Source organism: Cryptomeria japonica, chromosome 10 (assembly GCF_030272615.1).
Source record: "Cryptomeria japonica chromosome 10, Sugi_1.0, whole genome shotgun sequence".
NCBI classification, from domain to species: domain Eukaryota; kingdom Viridiplantae; phylum Streptophyta; class Pinopsida; order Cupressales; family Cupressaceae; genus Cryptomeria; species Cryptomeria japonica.
Genome location: NC_081414.1, coordinates 278,030,096 through 278,052,523, shown reverse-complemented (window position 1 = coordinate 278,052,523; position 22,428 = coordinate 278,030,096). Strand labels below are relative to the sequence as shown.

The window sequence follows — 22,428 nt, the reverse complement described above, 5'->3', positions numbered from 1 at the left end:
CAAGAGCACCTCCTGACTAAGATGATAAAAGCAATAAAGGCTAAAGGTCATCACACATGGGAATAAGACCTTCCAATCAATGTAATAGGATAGTCTTGTTTGTTTCATTTTTGTAATAAACCCCACCTTGTCACCCAATGACATGGATTTGGCAAATTGATAAGCCACCGTGGGCATATGGGCCTAGGGGTATTTGGTTGAGTATTTTCTAGGTGTTTATGTGTTAGAGATGTCTTAGGAAGGTTTAGGACATGTTGAAACATCTCTAGGTAGGCGGATTTAACATATGTCAAAAGTTGTTCAAACTTAACAACTTTTAATCACAACTTTTGGTTGCAAATAGCAACTTCTTTCCAACGGTCACCTCGGTTCAAAAGGTGGTTGATAACCATTGAGGAAGGCATAAAATGTTATTCCCAATCATCATTGAGCAGAGAGGATGAGTTTGTAAACATTTGGCATCATTGATGTAATATAATTTTGAGAATTTCCTGCAATTCTATTATTCTACATGGTGTACGGTACTGTACAAACATTTTGGAATTAGGATACCACAAGGATGTGTTAAAGTGGCCAATCACCTTTAATATGCATCAAGTCTGAGGTCTTAACTCGCCAGGACAAGAGAGAAACCTGTAATTTTCTGGAAGTGGTCTAGATTTGACAGTTTTACCTAGGGTTTTGCAAAGAAATGGCCTTACCTTGTTGATCCTTCATTGGTGGTTCACTGCTTTGAAGGGGATGCAAGTATGGCCAATGTATTTTAAGATTTTGAAGGTCTTTTGCAGGTTTGGACCAGTTGGAGGCGAGGGTTTGATGCATTAAGGTGGGCAACTCCATGTGGCCACCGTGTATGAGTAAGCAAACAGGTCTCACATCAGGGGTAAGAGGTTTGACCATAACCTAAGACTTAGGAATTGGTTCATTTTACATGTCCTAAGAGTGTCCTTTGAGTTGGTTTGGTAAGTTAAGGTCTGTGTCTACACACTCCTTTGTAAAATAGGCCTAATTGGGGCTATTAGGCCTCCTAACCAAGATAGGGTTTGAGTTCTTGTGTTCCCAACCGATCAGAACCCTTGGGATATGTTTAGTAACTCTCAAAAGGGTATCCAAATCTGGAATTCATTTCCTGAGTCTTCTAGAGAAATAAGGAGTTAAGTGTGGAAAATCGGTCTGGCAGGGCTACTAGGATTAGTAGGCCTTATTAGAGCAGTTGCCCCAAACCAGTAGAGGGAACCTAAATGTATTGATTGAAGGAGGTCTCGCTAGCCTAAGGGACTTCAAATCAAACCTTGAATATCCATTGTTGCATTGGAGAAGGGACCAAACCATTGTTGGCCATAGGGTCCTTAGGAGCCTCTAAAAGACCTCATGAAATGCTCAATGAAAAAGACCTTGTGAGGAAGTCTTTTTTTGGAAGAAAGGGATGTGGGACTTGTCAAATTCATATTCCTTAACCCCTTGTAGTGTTGTGTGATTTCTAGGGTCCTTGGTGTGCTCTTGGATTAGGGGAATCTATCCTATACCTATACCAGGGTTCTACATCAAATACAAACAACATTCATAATGTCAGGCCTAGTCTGAGTCAAATAAAGCAGAATTCTAATCATAGATTTGTATCTTGTAGGATTTACCGGTGCATAAACATATTTTCTTGTCAATTTCTCACTTGTAACCATAAGAGTAGTTATCGGTTTAGAATCTCACATACCAAATTTCTTCAACAATTCCTTAGCATATTTAGTTTGACAGATGAAAATACCTTTGTCAGTCTGAGTAATCTGTAAACCTAAAAAAAATCATCTCACCAATCATAGACATCTCAAATTCTTTCTCCATATTCTTAGAAAATTCTATGCATAACTTATCTTTACCTCCAAAAATAATGTCATCAACAAATACTTCAATAATCAGTATATCATCATCGGTGATCTTATAATATAAATTACTGTCAACACTACCCTTAGTAAAACCATGCTTCAAAAGATACTTATCCAACCTTGCATACCAAACTCTAGGTGCTTGTTTCAATCCATATAAAGCTTTCCTTAACCTGCAAACCATATTTGTATCATCTGATAGTGAAAAACCATCAAGTTTCTCAATATAAACTTCCTCATCAAGATCTACATTAAAAAATGCACATTTATCTTCTATCTGATAAACCTTGTAGTTTTTATAAGCAGCATAGGAAGAAATAATCTTAGAGCTTCAAAACTAGCTATAGGTGCAAAAGTCTCTCCATAATCAATTCCTTCCTCTTGAGAATGTCCTTTACAAACCAATATATCCTTATTCCTTATAACTTGACCATACTCATTCAATTTATTTCTAAAAACACATTTAGTTCCAATAATATTTTTATTTTTAGGTCGGGGAACCAAGGTCCATGTGTTATTCTTCTCAATCTGATCTAATTCTTCTTCCATAGCTTTCAACCACATTCATCTTTACATGCCTCAATTATTGATACCGGTTTAACTTGTGAAATTAAACATACCTCATTAGTTGTCAGTCTTCTTCTTGTCATCACTCCACTGCTCTTATCCCTAATGACTTGATCATTTGAATGATTCAATCTCACATACCTAGGAGTCATCTCACTTTCTGTTCCTCTCTCTTGTTCTTCAATTACTGTAGAATTATCTAATACTGTCGGAGTAAGTGGTTCAACACTTTGTTCCGGTAAAGGTGCTACCGGTTCAGATATAATCATTTCCACTACCGATTCCTTCTCATAAACTCTGATTTGACTTATGTTTAGGTCATCTACTTTGACATTAGCACTCTCCATAATTCTCTGCAATCTCTTGTTATAACATCCATATGCTTTACTTTCATTACAATAACCAAGAAATATTTTTTCATCACATCTAGGATCAAATTTCCCAATGATATCATCTCTCCTGATATAACATTTACTACCAAAAATTTTGAAATACTTAACTGTACGTGTATTGCCAAACCATAATTCATAAGGTGTCTTACCGGTTTATCCTTTGATATGTACTTTGTTGAATGTATAAACCGTTATGCTCACTACTTCTCTCGAGTAGATATGAGGTAGACTAGCTTCCATCATCATTGTTCTAGCAGCATCCAAGATAGTTTCGTTCTTCCTTTCCACAACTCCATTCTGCTGAGGTGTCCAAGGAGAAGAAAATTGTCTTCTTATACCATGTTTCTCACAAAAGTTATTAAACTCAGTGGATGTGAATTCTCCACCATGATCTAACCTGAAACATTTCATCTTTAATCTTGTCTCATTTTCCACTTTAGCCTTAAAGATTTTAAAATTTTCAAATGCTTCAAATTTTTCTTTTTGAAAAGTAACCCACATCATTCTGGAATAATCATCAGTGATTAGCATTAAATATCTATCACCTTGAAAACTTCTAACTCTAGCAGGGCCACACAAATCAGTATGAATAAGATCAAGAACATCATTTGATTTATCTTGTATACTCCTAAAAGAGGTTCTGACTTGCTTACCAATTTGACATTCTTTACATACTGGATTATAGGGCTTCATAATCTTAGGTATATCTCTAACTGCCTTAGTTGAACTGATCTTTACAATACAATCAAAATTCACATGACACAGCCTTTTATGCCATAGCCAACTCTCATCAATCTGTGTAATCAAACATGTCTTCTCACCGGATTTTAAATAAAATATATTACCTTTTGTCTGTGTACTAGTTGCAATCTCCAAGTCAGATCTGTTAATGATTTTGCATTTTCCATCCTTGAACTGTAATTGAAATCCCTTATCTACCAATTGTCCTACTCTCAAAAGATTATGCTTCAAATCTGCAACATAATAAACATTGTCGATATTGTTCTTACCATCTAATGATATAGTTCATTTTCCTTTGATCATACATGCTTTGTCATCTCCAAATCTAACTAGACCGCCATACAATTCTTGCAAAGACAGAAACTTCCCTTTATCTCCAGTCATCTGATGTGAACAAACGTTGTCAATTACCCAATCATCCTTGTCTTCAATTTTAGCAGCAAGTGCCTTCTCTTCAGGTACATTCTCTTCCAGTGTCAGATCATCTTCTTTGATAACCAGGAACACCCATTCCTTCCCATTGTCGGAACCACTAGCAGAGTCTTTTGTTGCTTGATCATCAGAATCAGTAATGCCTTCCTCATCCGCTATGTAGCTTGATTTCTCTATGTTCTTCTTGTACTTATACTTGTTCTTATATTCAGGGTTAGGCTTAAATGATCTTCTAACTCTTTCTTCAAATCTTGAATTCCTTTCAGGACATTTAGATGCAAAATGACCAATCTTATTACATGCAAAACATTTAAAAGGAGCTTTTCTTTCATACTTACTTCCTACCAGTCTTTTAGGTACTCTTCTAGCAAATAGTGCTTCAAATTGCTCAAACTCATCATCATCTATTTTCATATCTTCTAGCTCTTTTGCATATAAAGCTCTCCAGTCTTGCTTACCGGTTGTAGATGATGCATGAAAAACAGGTTCAGTCTTCACAGCTCCAGAAGATCCAAATTCTTCAAGCTCAAAAGAAGATAGTTTCCCAACCAAAGTATCTCTGTTGACAGATGTATTAGCCATTATTCTCAACTTATTAATAGCAGTAGCCTTCATTTTATAAGCTAGTGGTAGGACTCTCGGGACTTTAGAAATAATTTCATCTTCACTCATAGTTCCACCACAATATTGAATTCCCATAACAATCTTATTTACCCTTTCCATGAATGTAGTAATCCTTTCGTCTTCTTCCATTTTCATGTTTTCATATCTCACCCGGTAACGATCAAGTTTAGCAATATTTACTGTAGGGTCACCTTCATTAAGAGTCTCCAACTTATCCCATATAGCCTTTCCAGATGATTTGTCGGTTAATCCCATTATTTGCTGATCAGAAAGTGCACACAAGAAGGCTTCTCTTGTTGTACAATCATTCTCAAGCTCCTTCACCAAGTTTGTTGGAGGAGGATTGTCAGATCCCGGATTATAATGTGTGACACCATTTTGTGTGATCTCCCAAATCTCCTTGCCAAGATATCTCAAATGAGTCTCCATCTGAATCTTCCATACTGTGTAATTTGTTTCATCAAGCCTCAGAATATCCCTTCGAAAGATAGCTCTAGAAGAACTGGATGAACTTGAACTATTAGTCGCCATAGGATATTCCTCAAGTGGTTAAGCTTTCTGCAGAGAGGACCAAAGCTCTGATACCAATTGTTAGACAATTCAAATAACCGAAAGACAACTGAGAGGGAGGGGGGGGGTGAATCAATTGTCACAAATTACTGGAACTATTAGCAATTTAAACTTTAATACCAGAACCCAAAACATTAATACCGGAATGCTTAAATCAAATACCGGAATAGCAGTTAAACCAATTAAGCATAAACAATAATCACAAAATAAAAGCCATCCACATGACACCAAGATTTATACGTGGAAAACCCGGTAAAGGGAAAAACCACAGTGGGAAACCTGCCCACAGTTAGATAATACTTCTGCAGTAAGTATGTGAATTACAATTGAGGGGCCTGCACTTGCAGGAAGGCCAACAACCTAGAGCACAGTGCTCATCACAAAAGGAGTCTCACTGACTACATAGAAATCCATACTACAATTTGGAGAAGTGTTGAACTGCAAAAGATAGCATCTCCTATGCCTAAGTACAGTTCCAGTTAAGCTCAATACCGGAGGACTAAATCCTCTTATGTAAACCCAATTCGATCTCCAATGATCGACCAAATCCTCTGCCTGAATCATATTACATTATTTGCACATTACATTCCTTGACCATGACCTCTAACCATAACCATGATGATCTACAATGAGATCTTACATCTATATATATATACAAACCCTCGACCATAAATAATTAGGTCGGCCACCATATAATGAACCAATTACATAATTACAAACTATTAGACCAAACAAATAATATCCAACACATAAGACATCGCGGAAATACATCGAGAGGTCCAATCCACACATTACATTAAAGTCGGTCCATAACCTACATCAACCGGAACCCAGTATAGGTCTACACGTTACAGCAATGATCTCCATCCGCAAAGTCTCGAACATGATCATCAACAGCATCCTGAAACTCCACCAGAAGTTGCACCAAGACCACTTATGCAATTCATTAAAGATCTTCATCAAAAGCTCTGTCAGTGAAACCCTCGCCGAAACCAGAAACTAAGCTTCTAAGCAAACATGATAGCATATGATCATCAGACCACAACCAATTGACCGAATATGAACAAGAGTATCATGAACAAGCCAATTCCATCACCAAACTATACTGGAGCCTACCGAATCATGCCGGATCCAAATCAACCAGAAACCACTCAACCTACCGAGACCAAAAGGGTATTAGTAAAGCATCTAAACAGCTAGTGTTGGCATCAATGACAAAACATCAATGCAACACATAATCAATTCCACCAAATGGCCAACAACCGACACATCGAAGATGTAAGTGAAGATGAAGGAGAAGAAGCCCCAGAAGAACAAGTAAACCCACCGGTAGTTTATCTGGATGAGGAAAGGTTTTTGAAGGTTTTGAGTAAGGCGAATACTAAACCTCATTTTACCCCACCAGAATATGATGGAAAGTTGGATTCAGATGAATTGATGGATTGGATCTCGAAGATGGAGAAATATTTTGATTTTGAAGACACTGCAGAAGAAAGGAATGTGAAATATGCCTATACCCGGTTGAAAGGTCATGCATCTCTTTGGTGGGAACATTTGCAGGTTGATAGATCATCTAGCATAACACAACTTTCTAGATCATGGCATCCATGTCTACCCTTTCTTCTCTCCATGAGCTCATAGCTTTTCTATTTGTGGTTTATGGTTTTATGCACACTCTTGCTCTTTTTATGTGATCACTTGTGTCCTTGTGATGTCATTTCAAGAATGATATTAGTGGTTGAGACATTTTGATTATCGAGGTCTCTTCAACTATTTGACTTGAGGTCTTATTTTGGTTTTTAGCTTTTGTGTTTTGTGTCTTTTGTCTTATGTCTTTTCTCTTTGTTTTCCTTTTTTGTCTGTCTTGTTTTGTGTATCCTTGCATGAGATTATGTGAGTTAAGGTGCTAATATTGGGAGCTTGGTTCCTCAAAATTAGTGATGTCTTATCTCCTTATGATCTTGCTCCTAATTTCTTCTTACTCTCATGTTTCTACTTTATCACGAGTATTTGCATAGGCCCATAGTCTCGTTAAAGTTGAGGCTAAATGTAGCATTGTAAATTGTCATCAGTCTAATTGACACCTCATGTTTTTGCTCCCACTTTAGCGTGTCCTATCCTCATCCCCTCTCTACATTTTCCAGGCTTGATTATCCAACTTTAATGTCATATACACCCTTTGGTGGGTCCTACTATGAGATTCCCTCCCCCTGGTTGCTTGCTTTGGAACTCTTTGTAAAAGGATTAGGGCGTGGAAAACCCTAATCTGGAGCAAGGCACCCCAAACCACCCTGGTGCCTCTCAAAGGGGCCCCAATTTGATTCTCGAGGCTACACATGACCATTAGAGGTTGGCCTAATCAATAATTTGTTTAGGGAACCCTATATAAAGATATTTTATCAATTTATTTTAGATCTAAGAGGAGAACTAAGACTCCATCCATATTATTCGTGCATCCGTGAAGCATTCATAATCAAGCATCTTCAAATATTCAAGGCTACATATTCATCATTCAAGCATTATGGAGCAAAGTTACATAAATGTTCGTTCAAGCATGTGTGTGTGATCAGGGTTTTCCATATTTATGTGTTTATCGTGCCATTACATTCAATATTTGTGATTACATCATAATAGCATTGTATCATCATCAACAATTGTAGATCTAAGGTATATCTCCTTAATATTTATTTCAGTATTTGTGTTATTTCATTCATGGTTAATTCCAAAACAGGGGTTTGATCTAAGACAAACCCCTATTCCAAACATATTTCCCTTTCTTTCTATGTGCAAGAAACAGGTGCAGAGTTGTACTCGGGAATTCTAATAGAGTCAACAGTGATAAATAGGTCAGCTTTCAACGGCGGAAAATTCAGACGATCAAGGCAAATTTGTGATACCTGGTCCCAAAAAATCAAGTTGAACTTCGGAGGACAAGTTTTAAACATCTCTTTTTTTTCGGATCCAAGTGTGGATCCATGGGACATCCTTTATTTTACTATTTCTAATAGATTACTTCAATAATCCCTCATTTTACCCGATTTCACAATTATATTATAATTGAACTTAGAAAGAAGGAGACTCAAACCCCACAAACAATTGGTAAATCTGATCCGTATTCTTAGCCCTTTTTCTGATCAAATTGTAGCTAGATCTATTAGATTTACCTCCTCCTTTTAATGTTATTTGGTTAATAAGGATATTTAGTGGATTTACTTAATGAAACACTAATTCCTAGTTTTCACCACATTATAGTTTTTTATGTTCTTTCGGGAGTACTAGTAGAATTGTTGATTGAGCATATGGCTTCAGTTTAAAGTGTTAGCAATGAATTGAGTGAACCCTATATACAGAGAGAAATTTTGCGAAGAAAATGACTAAGAAGTACCTAAGAGCACATCTTAATCTTAAGCATGACTTGCTTGAGTTAAGGAAAGTGATGGATAATGCTACATGGTTGTATCTGTATTACTAATGGTGGCCTGCTGCCATAAAGAAATTCAAAGATGAGATAGACTCTATTGAGACTTAGCTTACCAAGTTGGCTCATTTGTTTGATATCTACAATGATGTAAATGGTGCCATGAGAACTAAGGTTCAATATATTCACTCTCAATTACACCAAAGGCAAAGACAAAGAGATGAGTATTTAAAAAAAATTCAATGGTCTTAAGGATGTAGCAAAATTGTGATTGTCTATATTTATCAGATTATTGGCAAAAGCTAAAAAGGTAGAATGAAGTGTGATAAATGCAAATATTTTTTATGTTGCAGTCCATCTAAGTCTTGAGTGTGAATGTCAGGATAGAATTCTTTCAGACACTATTCGCTCGTGGAACTCTTCTCTTCTGGTTTTGAAAAATCAATTCAAAGATATTTAGCTCGACAATGCATGATAATTTGTGTGGTGGTACTTGTATTCAGTTTTTTTCCTTTCTATTGCTTTCTTAGGGAGTTATAGTTTTGATCAATCTATTTTTGCAAAATGTATCACCCTTTGTCATTGATGTCAAAGGGGGAGAGATCTTGGTGATGTCAAAGGGGGAGAGATCTTGGTGATAGGGGAGAAGTTTTGAGGAAAAATATTTTTGTTTTGCCATCAATGACAAAGGGAAGATTGTTGCACATATGTGTCTATGTTGTCATTGATTTCAAACCTATTATTGATGATTATTGATGGTCTGGTTGTTGGTGGTTTATTTGGCTATTGGTTTCATCCGAATATACTATGATGAAAGTATGGATGTATTATGGTTTAGTAGTATTGTGATGTTATTATGGTTTGGTAGTGTTGTGAATCTGGTGTTGATGATTCGTGGTACAAAAGTGATGTACAACAAAAATGTCTAGTGTAGTATTTTGCCTGGTAGTTTTGTGTACGTAATGTCTGATTATATTCGGTTTCTTGTCTAAATGTCTATCTGGTTGGTTATGTTCTACAGAGCTACTTACAAATTGATGTTATACTTTCGAGATGGATTAGGATGATTACATGAGGTATTTTTGGAGGATTCATGTTCCTTGTTTGGTCTGAAAGTAGTGTTGTTGGTTATGCCATCACTAGAATAGAGTTGGTAAAATTTGAACAAGATTATACCAAGTTCAGGAAGACATACAAAAAAGATAAGCTCTCGTTGTATCGCTAAAGGGTTTTTAACAACCAAACTATGGAGATTGTGGGGAATGAACCCTTTTTTGTGGATGAGTTTCAGGTTTACTTTCAAAGGACCTATTTTGCCTTGTGCCATATATTGGGTGAGGATGCTAGAGATAAGATCCTAATTTCCATGATGTATATGGCTATGAGGATTTAAAATTTGGAATTAAACTTGGAGTTTGATTTTGCTTTGGAAATTGAGAGAAGGATTCACTTGCAGTTTGTGGCTTTGAAAGAGAAGAAAGAACCTTGTGCTTTTCACCACTATTCATTGTTGTGTTATTTAATATTGTCACTGTAAAATATTATTAAGGACAAATTATTTATACGAGGATGTTGAAGTAAGTATTCAAAAAGCAAACAAACACTTTAAACAAGATGATAGTCATTCAATGTTAAACTAAACAAAATTATAAATATTAACTTTTTAAATTTATCTTAAAAAATTATTAAACATACCAAAAATTATATAAGAATAATATATTAATAAAGATCTAAATAATTTATATAAAAGAATAGTCACTTTCAAGACCATTAATTATAAAATTTATTTAAACAAGAATTTTATTTTTTTTAAACATGCAAATAATTTAAAGATAACTTTAAATTTATAAGATGATAACATTAACTATAAACACATTACAATTTAAATAAAAATATCATATATATAATATATTAAGGGAAGCATATCAGTAGTGGTTATAGGGGAAGAGCATCAGTAACCGTCATAGCTAACTTCGCGCACCCATAGATCCTAAATGGTACATCGGATTTTGATTTTTTTTAAGTTGTCTTCGTATGCGACTTAACTGCTTATAGCTATTGATCTAGCTTCAGGGTAGTAACGATGCACATTGTGGAATCAGTTATGCACACAAAGGTCAAAAAGTACACATTTCAAAGTGTCGCCTAATACCTAACTAAAGATGTTCAAGTAATCGTCAACTCAAAATCGCTAGTACTTGTTGACAAATGTTCCAATAGTGGTACACAAATGGGACAATTGTTCCAATAATTGTACACAAATGGGCCAATTAATTACAAAAAATGATTGGCTATTGGTACAAAACAAATTTATTAATGGTGTTTTCACTATGACGGCTATTGGGGAGGTCAACATAACAATAAGGTGACGGTTATTGGAACTATGTTATCTATTGGTGCTCTTCCCCTAGCTAACTTTGTGCACCCCTAAATCCTAACAGGTACATTGATTTTGATGATTTTTATTGTGTTGTCTCTATATGCAACTTTGGCTTGGGTAGTAACGAAGCATGTTGTGGGATCAATTATGCGCACAAAGGCCAAAAAGTACACATTTCAAAGTGTCACCCGAAACTACTTAAAGATTCTCTAATAACCATCCACTTAAAATTGCCACTACTTGTAGACAAATATTGCAGTACTTGTGCACAAATGTCCCACTAGTTGTGCACAAATGGATCTTCTATGGATCAAAAAAGCTAAAAATTCATAAGGTATTGGTACATGTGAAACTTATTAATGAGTGCACAAATGGGTCATCTATGGATCAAAAAAGTTAAAAAGTGATAAGCTATTGGTACATGTGAAACTTATTAATGAGCTTTTCACGATCATTTTTCTCGATCCTTTAAAATTAGTAATTGGGGGTTGTGTGCATTAGGAGTGATTGAAGACATCAAGTTTTCACAATCCATTAGATTTGGAAGAGCTTCTTCTGGATTAGATGCAATAAACTTCCACACAGGCCTGGAATTTGACGGTCACCCCTACCTGTCATATGAATTTTTGATGACAGTTAGTCATTTCAATGCCTTTTATTTGACGTTTTAAGAAAAATATTCATTGTCAAAAAATATATTAATGATAAATTAGTAATATATGCAAAAATCTTAAATTTACTAAATAAGTTTCTAAACTAATACACTAATATATATTATATATTAACATTAAATGATAATCAATTAATAATTACTAATTTAGTAATAATAAACATTTAAATTTTAAAATTATATATATTATGACAAGTTTCTATAACAATCTTATTAAATATACTTAAAAAATTAAATTGTATCAATTATATTCTGTCATTTCAATTATGACAAGTTTCTAAATTCATATGAAAAAATAGAACTATTCTAAAAAATCATATTAAAATATTATAAAATTAGAAACAACTACATCCTTCCATATTCTAAATCCTTCCATTTCAAAATATTCTAAATAAATTTGTATTTTTATAATAAACATTCTAAACTAATATATATATTACCTACTATATTTTTTTACGGGTTATTTATAATTTGAAGTGTCATTTATAAGATTTTAGAAAAAAATAGCATGTCAATGCATACGTTCTACTAATTTTTTAAGCTGTCAAATACGATTCCAAAGTGCAAAAACGGTCATTTTGCCTGTCAAATTCCAGGCCTGCTTCCACACAATCGAATCAAGAAGTAGCTATGTGATCCAAAAAATAACGATTACTAAATTTAAATCACTAAAACACTACCTATGTATAAATATAATATAATACCATTCTGCAAAAATTACTGTTACTAAGTCGAGGAAAACTGCTATCATTATATGATCTATTAGTGTGTTCAAATATTTATTCAGGTTGATTTATCATAAATTCTTGGTACAGTACAACTACACGTCGACTTTTCTGTAAGTAGCTCGACCTAAAACTTCACTCTTCTTCTAAAAAAATAAAAGCAGGTACGAAGAAGAATACCTGGAATTGGAGTACTCGAAGAGCTTCCCTGTTGCAGAAAAAATGATGACCCCTACATCCGCGTTGCACATAATGGAAAGCTCCTGCGCTTTTTTTTATCAAACCCTTCCTCCGCTTGTAGAAAGTGACATGCCTGCCTGCCGCTTTCTCAATTTTCTTCACCTTTCTCTGCTCATCAAAAATCTCGAAAACTTATCCTCAAATATTGGCACTATTCTTTCTCTATTGTCCTCAACACTATTCTTTCCTGCCCATTTGAAATATCAAAAACTTAACCTCTAAACTTGGCACTATTCTTTCTCTATTTTCCTCACCACTATTCTTTCGTTGTGCCCATTTGAAATCTCTAAAGTTAACCTGCAAAGAGGTTTCGAAATTACGCAAAACTTAACAGAACACGCCGAATTCAACGAATGCCTTAGTAAAATACAGAAAAATATCCATACCGGCGACTTGCCTATGCTCTGTTTATGATCTACAATCTCTCAAATAAAGCCGCATTTGCCTGAAGTCGCCCTTTTGGATTTATGTGGATGGTAGGTATTTTACGTCAAATTTATCTCTTCATAAACGCATTTGCCTCAATTTGCCATTACGGAAGTGTTGTACAGAACAGTGAACATACACTCCTGGTTCGACGAAATGCACTCCGAGCTCTCTAGATTGAATCTACACCTTCCACGTTTGGCAATGTGCGCATTCCATTAATGGCTGAGAAGAATGGCGATATGCTAGGGAAGCTATATCTGTTAAAAATTCGCGGTCCGTATATCGATAATTGGATTTTGTTGGTGCCCTAATACACATATTGATATAGGTACCACCTGAGTACTTTGAAATGACATGATGGTCTTGAATTGTTGTAAGAGTGGATACTTATGAAAGGATGGGGCCAAATGCCTCGAATGGGGGGACATTATTGTGTAGGAAACTATCAATCTATAGTATTTCGTTTTAGTTTCTAACTATTAATCTAAATAATTTCAATAAGAGTGAAAATTGAAGCAAACTAGCAATTACATCCTGGTGTGCAAGGGGTATGAGAAGAGGTATGGAAGGTCAATTGGGAAAAATATTAGTCTATTTTTTGCAGTACATGATATTGTTAGTGCAACAAAGTTTTCAATGGAGAAGCGATAACTTTAAGTGAACTATACATCCACTTACAAGGACGAAACATGAGTGAAACAAAACCTATCAATTGGGAAGATAATTAGGCTTCATTATGAACATGCTAATGTTATGGTTGCAAAAGGGAGAGAGGGAGAGATAGAGGGGGGAAGAGTGAGAGAGATAAGGAGGCAAATATAGAGAGAAAGATGAGATAGAGATGGAGATGGAGATGGAGAAGGGGAGGGATATGGAGACAAGGAGATGGAGAGATGAAGATAGACAAAAGAGAGGGATAGATAGAGATGAAAAAGAAACATAGAGGGAGACAATATGAGGATAGATAGAAATATATAGATGGAGATATGGAGTTCAATATATATAGATAGAGAGAGATGTGGAGACGATAGGAAAGGAAAGGAAAGGGGCTTTTATAGTCCATGATGCGAGCCATATGTGTATGGGTCTACAGATGGGTTAGAGCAGTATGGGACTACCTCGTACTCCTTGCAGGAGGTACCTAACTGCACTACAAACGAGGCATGCATACCTTACCCCCTTGTGGGATAAGATAAAGATAAAGATAGAGATAGAGATAGAGATAGAGATAGAGATAGAGGGAGAGGGAGAGGGAGAGGGAGATATGGAGGGAACAAAATGAGAGATAGAGATAAAGAGGAAAAGAGATATAGATATAGATTTCTAGGAAGAGGGAGAGGGAGAGGGATTGATGGATAAAGAGGGAGAGAGGAAGATAAAGTGAAAGAGTAAGAGAGAGACAAATAGATATAGAGGTAGAGAGAGGTAACAAGAGAGATAGATATAGAAAGATCTAAGGAGGGAGATGGAGAGATAAAGAGAAAGAGAGGAAGGAGAGAGAGATAGCTCTAAGAAAGATATATATGGTGAGATAGAGTGATAAAGATATAAGGAGATATAGAGAGAGGGAGAGACACAAAGATGGGTAGAGAGAGGGAGAGAGATAAAAAGACAAATAGAGAGAAGTAGATATACACAAATAGAGATAGGGATAACAAAGAAGGTAGAAGGTCAGAGAGAAAAAATGAGAAATAGAGATATATGGGAAGAGAAATGGAGAGAGACAAAGATTGAGAGATGGAGAGGGATATGGAGAGAGTGAGGGAGGGAGAGATAGAGAGGGAGGATATATATAGAGAGGGGGGGGAGAGAGAAAGGGAGAGAGATAGGTAGAGGAGGGAGGGAGAGAAGTGGGATGAGAGGAAGAGAGATCAATATAGAGGGAATGAAAGGTCTTAATGAAGATGTGATAGCTTCAAATAATCTATGCATCCACTTACAAGGATCCAACCATGATTGAAACAAAACCTCTAAACCAAGAAGATATTTAGGGCCCATTACAAACAAGCTCATGTTATATTTGTAATAGGGAGAGAGGGGGAGAGTAGAACATAAAGGTGGGGGGGAGAGAGAGAGGGGTAAGGAGATAGAAATGGAGGTGGAAATGGAAATGGAAATAGTGATGGAGAAGAAGATGGATATGGAGAGGAGAGGGAGAGATAAAGTGATAGGGGAGAGAGGGATTGGTAGAGATGGAGGAGATAAATATATAGAGAAGGAGAGAATGAGATAGTGAGAGCTAGAGAGATAGAGATAGAAGGGGGGAGGTTTATAGGGGTAGAGAGAGATGGAGAGGTAACAAGGTAGAAATAGAGGGAGATATGGAAAAATGTAGAGATAGATATAGAGGCAACGAGATATAGATATAGAGGTCTAGTTAGAGGGAGAGGGAGAGAGATGGATGGATAGTGAGAGAAACATGTCTAGAGATAAAGGTAGAGATGCATATAGAGTGAGATAGGACGAGGGAGAAAAATAGATAGAGAGAGAGGTAGAGGGAGAGATAGAGAGGTATAGATGAAGAGGGGGAGGGATAGCCAAAGATATATATATATATATATATATATATATATATATATGGTAAGATAAAGTGATAGAGATATAAATAGATATGGAGAGCGGGGAGGGAGATAAAGGCAAAGAGATAAACAAATAGAGAGAAGTGGAGATGGAAAAAATGGAGATTTAGAGAGAGAGAGAGAGAGATTAACATATGGGGAGCTAAAGAGAGAGAGCTATATATATGGGAAGAAAAATGCAAAGAGAGGTAGAGATAGAGATATAAGTAGGGGATGGGGGGATGGGAGAGAGAGAGAGAGAGAGAGAGAGAGAGAGAGAGAGAGAGAGAGAGATGGGGGGAGAGAGAGTAGGCCATTTAGCAATAGGTACACCAAAGAGTTATAAAATCCTTATTAGGGAAATGTTTGGTCTATTTATTGCATACATTTGTGTAGTACATGAGGTGAATTGGTAGTCCATTTAGAAAATGTTGTTGTTTATACAACAAAGGTCTCAATGGAGAAATGATATCTTCAAATGAATTATGCATGCAAACATGACTATAACAAAATCTTTGAATTGAGAAGATAACGAGGTTCCATTTCCAACATGGAGAGATACAAATAGAGGGTGATATAGAGAGATATAAAAGGATAAGAAAATAGATATAGAGATCAGGAGATATAGGCAGAGAAAGATATGGACAAAAAAAGATAGAGAGATGAGAAAGAGATGTGGATAGAAAAAGATAGAGTAAGAGAGAGATAAAGGGAAAGATAAATATAGAGATAGAGATATAAAGTAAGAGAGATAGAGTGCATAAGAGATAGGTAGAGATAATGACATATAGGTAGAGAGGGAGAGACAAGGAGGTAGAGATAGAAGGGTAAAGTGTGAGAGTGAAATAAGGTGATAGAGATAATTAATAGAGAGAGGTTTAAAGAGAGGGAGAGTAAAATAGAAGGGGAAAGCTAGATAGATAGATATAGGAAGGGAGAAATAAGGGATGTGTGCATATATGAGAGAGATAGATGGATATAGAGATAAAGAGATAGATATAGGAAGGGAGAAATAGGAAGAGTGTGTATATGAGTCAAAGACAGATGAGTAATAATACAAAGGGGGATAGATATATAAATAGGTAGAGAGGGGGGAATACAAAGGGAAATAAATAGAGATAAGAGAGCAGATAGATATAAGAAGAGTGACAGAGAGGGATAAATAGGGATAGAGAGAGGGAGAGAGGTGGATAGAAAGGAGGGATGAAGTAATAGGTATAACTTGTGAAAGATAGAGGGTGAGAGGTGAAAGGAAAGAGGAAGAGAGAGGGATCCAATGAGAGGGGGGAGATGGAGAAATAGCAAGGTAAATATATAGGAAGTTATATATAGAGAGAGGTAGAGATATATAGAGAGAGAGTAGCAAATATGAAATTAATAAGAGAAAAATAATGAGATATAGATAGAGAGGGAGAGGGAGATGTAGCAAGATATAGATAGACATAAATATCGAAGATAAAAGAGGTAATAGAGAGAGAAAGAGAGAGGGGGTGTTATAGATGCGTGCTTTGTTTTCATTGATGTCAAATAGTGTGGTTTGGATAAGTTCTAGTCTGGACATCAGTTGAGTTGGATACAGTGTTGGAGTATTTGTAGTTATATTTTTAGACTGGAGGTTGCTATGATTGGTTCTATGGTTTGGATGCAGAAAATTTGTATTGATAGTTGATCTGATTGATATCAACTTGTTTTTTTATGGCGAGGACAATTGGAAGCTTTATCTTTTTGGTTTGGGTGTTGTTTTTTTTGGTCCAAACTCTTTCATTTGTAAAATAACATTATTGGTATATGTGCTAGTTTATGTTATCAAAGTTAGATGTAATATATATTTCTTGGTTTGGTGATTATGTGTGAAGTATTCTTTTGGTCTAGTGTTGCTTGTTTAGGTCCAGCTTATGTTATACGGGCTTTATATTTTGGTTCAATGGTATTTCTTGGGTCGGAAATATGCACACATGTTACAACATTTCTTTTGGCTGATTTGGTAAGGATGTTTTATTTCAGATTTCTATATATATGTGATGATTTGTTGAAAAGAAACGAAGAAAAGAGTGAAATGTGGATGTCAAATTCAGGAGTGAATATATGCAACTCTATGTAAGGAAGTCGATGTGTTTGTAGTTGCTATATCAATAGGGTTTGCAGTGCAGAGGTGGCAGTTGATAGCAGAATAGAGATTCGGAGACTTGAAGGTCCAGATATTTGAGTAAGGTCAGAGATGGTGTAATCAAAGAGACTATAATTATCATATTGAGATGCTCTTATTCATATAGTTATTTTTTTGAAAGTTACAATTTTGTATCTTGCCTTATTCTATTTAGCTTTAGATTTTGCAAGTCCTCTTTTGTATCTTGCCCCAAGGGCAATTATCCTTGGTATGGAATTCTAGAGCACTGAGCTCCCTCTTTTCTAAATCATTTTATATAGTGGATCAAATATGTGAGAAATACTCATTTTGGCTTTTCCTAGTTTGGGTTTTCCACATATAAATTTTGGTGTTCATGTGCAATTGATGTGACTGATATTATGATGTCTTCCTTGAATTATTTATGAAAGTTTGTTATCTGAAATAAATGTTGTAAAGTAATATTAAGGTCTAGAAGTTGGTTTATGATGATTCACCCCCCCTCTCAGCATCTGGTGTGTGTGTTCAACAATTAGTATCAGAGCTTGGTTCCTCTTGTGTAAGCTTAACCACTAGAGGTAGATCTAGAGTCTTGAACACTATGTTTGGAGAAGAGTTGAATGATATGGATTCTTTAGATGAAGGCCATTGGGATGATGTTGAAGGAGTTTTTGATATGGAAGGAGAACTAAGATCTGCATTGGCTAATCTAGATGAGTGCAGAGACAAATATAAGAAGGCAGTTGGGAAGATTACTTTCTTAAGGGGATTATTGGACAAAGAAAATAAGGCTATTGATGAATATGAAATAAATATTAAGGAGAAAAGAAGAGAATGCTCAAAATTAGAAGAAGAAGTGATGAATATGAAAAAGGAACTCAAAGATGCTAAAGATTATATTAGTAATGGCATAAGTCTAAAAGATGGAAAAGAGATATGGGAATCTGTCTTGTAGTTTCAAAACAATGGAGAGTTTGGTGAGTGCTCGAAGATCAATGAAGAAAAGGGCAAAGGATTGAAGAATGCTACTAAGGATAAGAAGATTTGCATGCCTAATCATAATTTCTAGAAGTTTGTGATGGACTGGAGACATCCTCCTATTTCTTTTAGGTATTTATCTTTTAAAGGAAACTGTTTTTCATGTAATCAAGTAGGGCACAAAGCAAGTGGATGTAGAAATCAAATAAGGAATTATTCTTTCAAGGGAAATTGTCATTATTGCAACAAGTTTGGACACAAGAATTGCGAATGTAGAAGAAAAATGAATATGAATAGAAATGTCAGATCTTCCAATGGATTTTTTTATGTTTGCAATGGATATGGGAACAAAGCTTTTGAATGTAGGATAAATTAAAATTTCAGAAGTAATGATAATGGAAGTATGATGCGTTGGAAAGGCACACCATTCCGATGAAGATTGGTGCATGATAGATGTTTAGGGGTTGTCATTGATGGCAACTCAGTTCACAGATCACATTCGGTGTACATAGAATTGGTTTACCAAAAGTCGTTTTGTTCATAAGGTATAAGTCTGGAAGGTGGAACACAGTAACCGGTAGAGCATGAGATCATGGTGCACATCTTGATTTAGGTGATGTATTTTTGGTTGCGGTGATCAAGGCAGTTGGCTTGAGGTTCGAGACAAATTACTTCGTGATCCTGATATCCAATGTTGAATTGTGTGCAATTTTAGAGCTTCGGTATCCAGTAATTCAGTTATGGTTGACCTATTTTGGTGTAACATGTTGCAGATTTGTTGGGATGATTTCAGTGATCAGTTTCATGTTTGAGGTGAGTGGGCCGACTTATGGGAAGCATTTTATCATCTTGTTTTGGTTCACATTTGGATTTGTGATCAGATTGAGCCAACTTGGTGATACATGTTTCATGTTGCGTGTTATGCAGTTTTTGGAAGCCGACTTAGTTAATGACTCTTATTGTTCATGTGAATAGATAAGATCAATTTAGTTGATCATTTTGATATATTATATATGCAAAGAGAGTTTGTATGAGTGAATTTATGGGTTTGGTGAGTGTGATTGAAGTTTTTGGTTCTCCGGTGTGTGACAGAGCAAAATATCAGATCACTTGTTGGAGTCAATCAAAGCCTAACCGTAGCTGTATTTGGGCATAGTCAAAAGATATACTTCAGTTCACTCATTATTGTAATCAATTGTAATAGCCTGTAAGGCAGTGAGCCTTCCTCTGGGTTGTAGCCCTTTTTTAATTGAGTAGTGGGCTCTAGGTAGTGTGCTTGAATGCAAGTGCATTCCCCTTTTGTAATATTGTTCTACTACTGGCCATAGTATAATAATATTGTGGGTATTCAATCCCACCATGGTTTTTCCCTTTTCTAAGTTTCCATGTAAAAATATTGGTGTTATGATTATGTGGTTCTTTACTTTATGTTTTTGCACTTTGATTACTTTCTTATGCATCTGTTTGTTTAAGAATTAGCTTGATAAGTTTGCAGATTATAAAACACTGATTCACCCCCCCCCCCCCCCCTTCTTAGTGCTCATTGATTCCAACAATTATTATCAGAGCCTTGTGCCTCAGAAGAAGCCTGACAACTTGAGGAAGATCCAAGAGATTGAATCAATGGACTCTGGTTTACAAAGACAACTTAGTGTGGCACTTGAACATCTTGATGCAGCAAGAAATGAAGTAAGTTCTTTGAAAAGAAATTTGTATGTAGCCGAAGACTTCATTGAGACATTGAAAGATCAATTGAGCACTTCTAGAGAAAAGAGAAATTAATTGATGGATAAGCTAAAGGAGAAAGAAGAACAAAGTGTTGACAATCAAACCCTACAAGACAAGACAGATGAATGTGAGAAGTTGGCTAGGGAGAATGCAGTCTTGAAGAATGAGATGCAATCCATTGTAATGAAGCTGACGAAGGAGATTGAAGACTGGAAGAAGAATTAAGAAACCCTAACTCAGTCACCGAAGGACAGATCTAATGAATGTTGGAGATTGACATATGAGAATTATCAGTTGAAACTTAAATTGGTGCAAACAAAGAATGATGGACAAGAGCTTAAAAGGCATATCATAATTCTAAGAGATGGGCTGACTACTGCTAATGAGTACAAAGAAAAATTCAAAGCCAATTCAACCCGGTTGGATGAGATGCTAGAAAGTTAGAGACATGGGAAAGACATGCGAGGACTTGGATTTGAGAAAGGAGACTCCTCTATTTCTAGTCAGAACAATCATCAGCCGAAAAACATGAAACATCCGGTAAGACAACCTAATGCTTACAAATTAAATGGTAAATGTTTTGTTTTTGGTAAATTTGATCGCATGGCGAGTCAATGCAAAAGTATGATGAGTAATGGGATGATGATGAATAATGGTCCTACCTTTATCGGTCAATGTTTCATATGCAACAATTTTGGTCACAAGTCAAACATGTGCAGAATAGTAATGAACAATTAATGCAGAGCATCTATCACAAACCATAAAACCTTCATTCAAGGGTAGACTTTAAACTTGAATCAAGAGGCATATAAAAAGATAAATCACTCTTCTCAACTCCAAAAAAATTTCAAAGGTTATATTACATCCCTATAGACCTTCATTCAAGATTTCAAATCATAACATTCACCATAACATGAGAGAATAAATTCTTATTTTCCGTGGAATACCCTAGTTCAGGGTTTCATCCTTTAAAAACTGTTTTCACCAAAATAATCACAAAATATTCAATTCTTAATAAAATTAAGACAAACAACACTGGAAAGATGATTCAAAGAAATTTCCAACACATATATCCTTTCTTCTTTATTATCCCTCACGTGACCACACCAAATGCTACAACCGGGCTGTTACTGCCTTCACCAATCTGCTTTTCACCATGAACTGTAACAAACAGTCATAAATAACTTTTAAAATATTAATCCTCAATCAAATCGCTTCGGTGAGACTTTAGATTACTGAGTTACACAAGTTCTCTCCAACTTTTATCTAGATCCAATGATTAAATAAAATGTTATGAGCGTTTTCCCAAAAATGGGTAACCCTTGGCAGAGTTTTGACAATTATTGTAAAAACAAACATATCTTACCAAATACTCCACAAAAATGCATAAGAAAGGATTCATCTGAAATATATTTCATTAATCTATCATTAAATAAAATATACATATAAAAATTACACCAAATGTGATCCTCCATGGATCTATGACAGCCACAGATTCCTTAAAACCTCATCATAGTTTGAGGGTTTGATGGATAATCTTTGTCAAATCCCCTCCAAACTAATCTACTCTCTTGATTTCATCCAAACATGGTTTTATAAACCATTTCAAACTCCTTCCTAACTACTCTAACCACCTCATGACCAACGGATTTCATTTTTCACTTTTGTTGCACTTTTGGGCAATGTTGCAACTTTGCAATTTTTACATTTTTTGCATTTTTGACATAAATGACTCCAACCCTTACATGGACACTTTTAATACTTCAAGATGGACCAAATATTATATATTTGGACAAAATGGCTCATTAATCCTTACATATTATGATTCAATGGACTCAAATAACCTTAATACATTATGGATGACTAAAATACAATAAAATTGCTCATATTATGACTTTTGACCTCCTAGTATGCTTGTGTGCTTAGGTGCCTCTGCACCATACTCCCAACCTTGAAAAGTTTCCAAGTCCC

General features: G+C 35.6%; 1 long non-coding RNA gene across 1 annotated transcript; it reads right to left on the bottom strand.

Moving 5' to 3' along the window:
• Positions 1-12,585: 12,585 nt before the first annotated feature.
• Positions 12,586-13,361, bottom strand: LOC131040676 (uncharacterized). Its single transcript, XR_009104909.2, has 3 exons — positions 13,026-13,361; positions 12,894-12,936; positions 12,586-12,747 (listed from the first exon to the last, which is right to left on the bottom strand). It is a non-coding gene; the product is annotated as an uncharacterized LOC131040676 (long non-coding RNA).
• Positions 13,362-22,428: the final 9,067 nt, after the last annotated feature.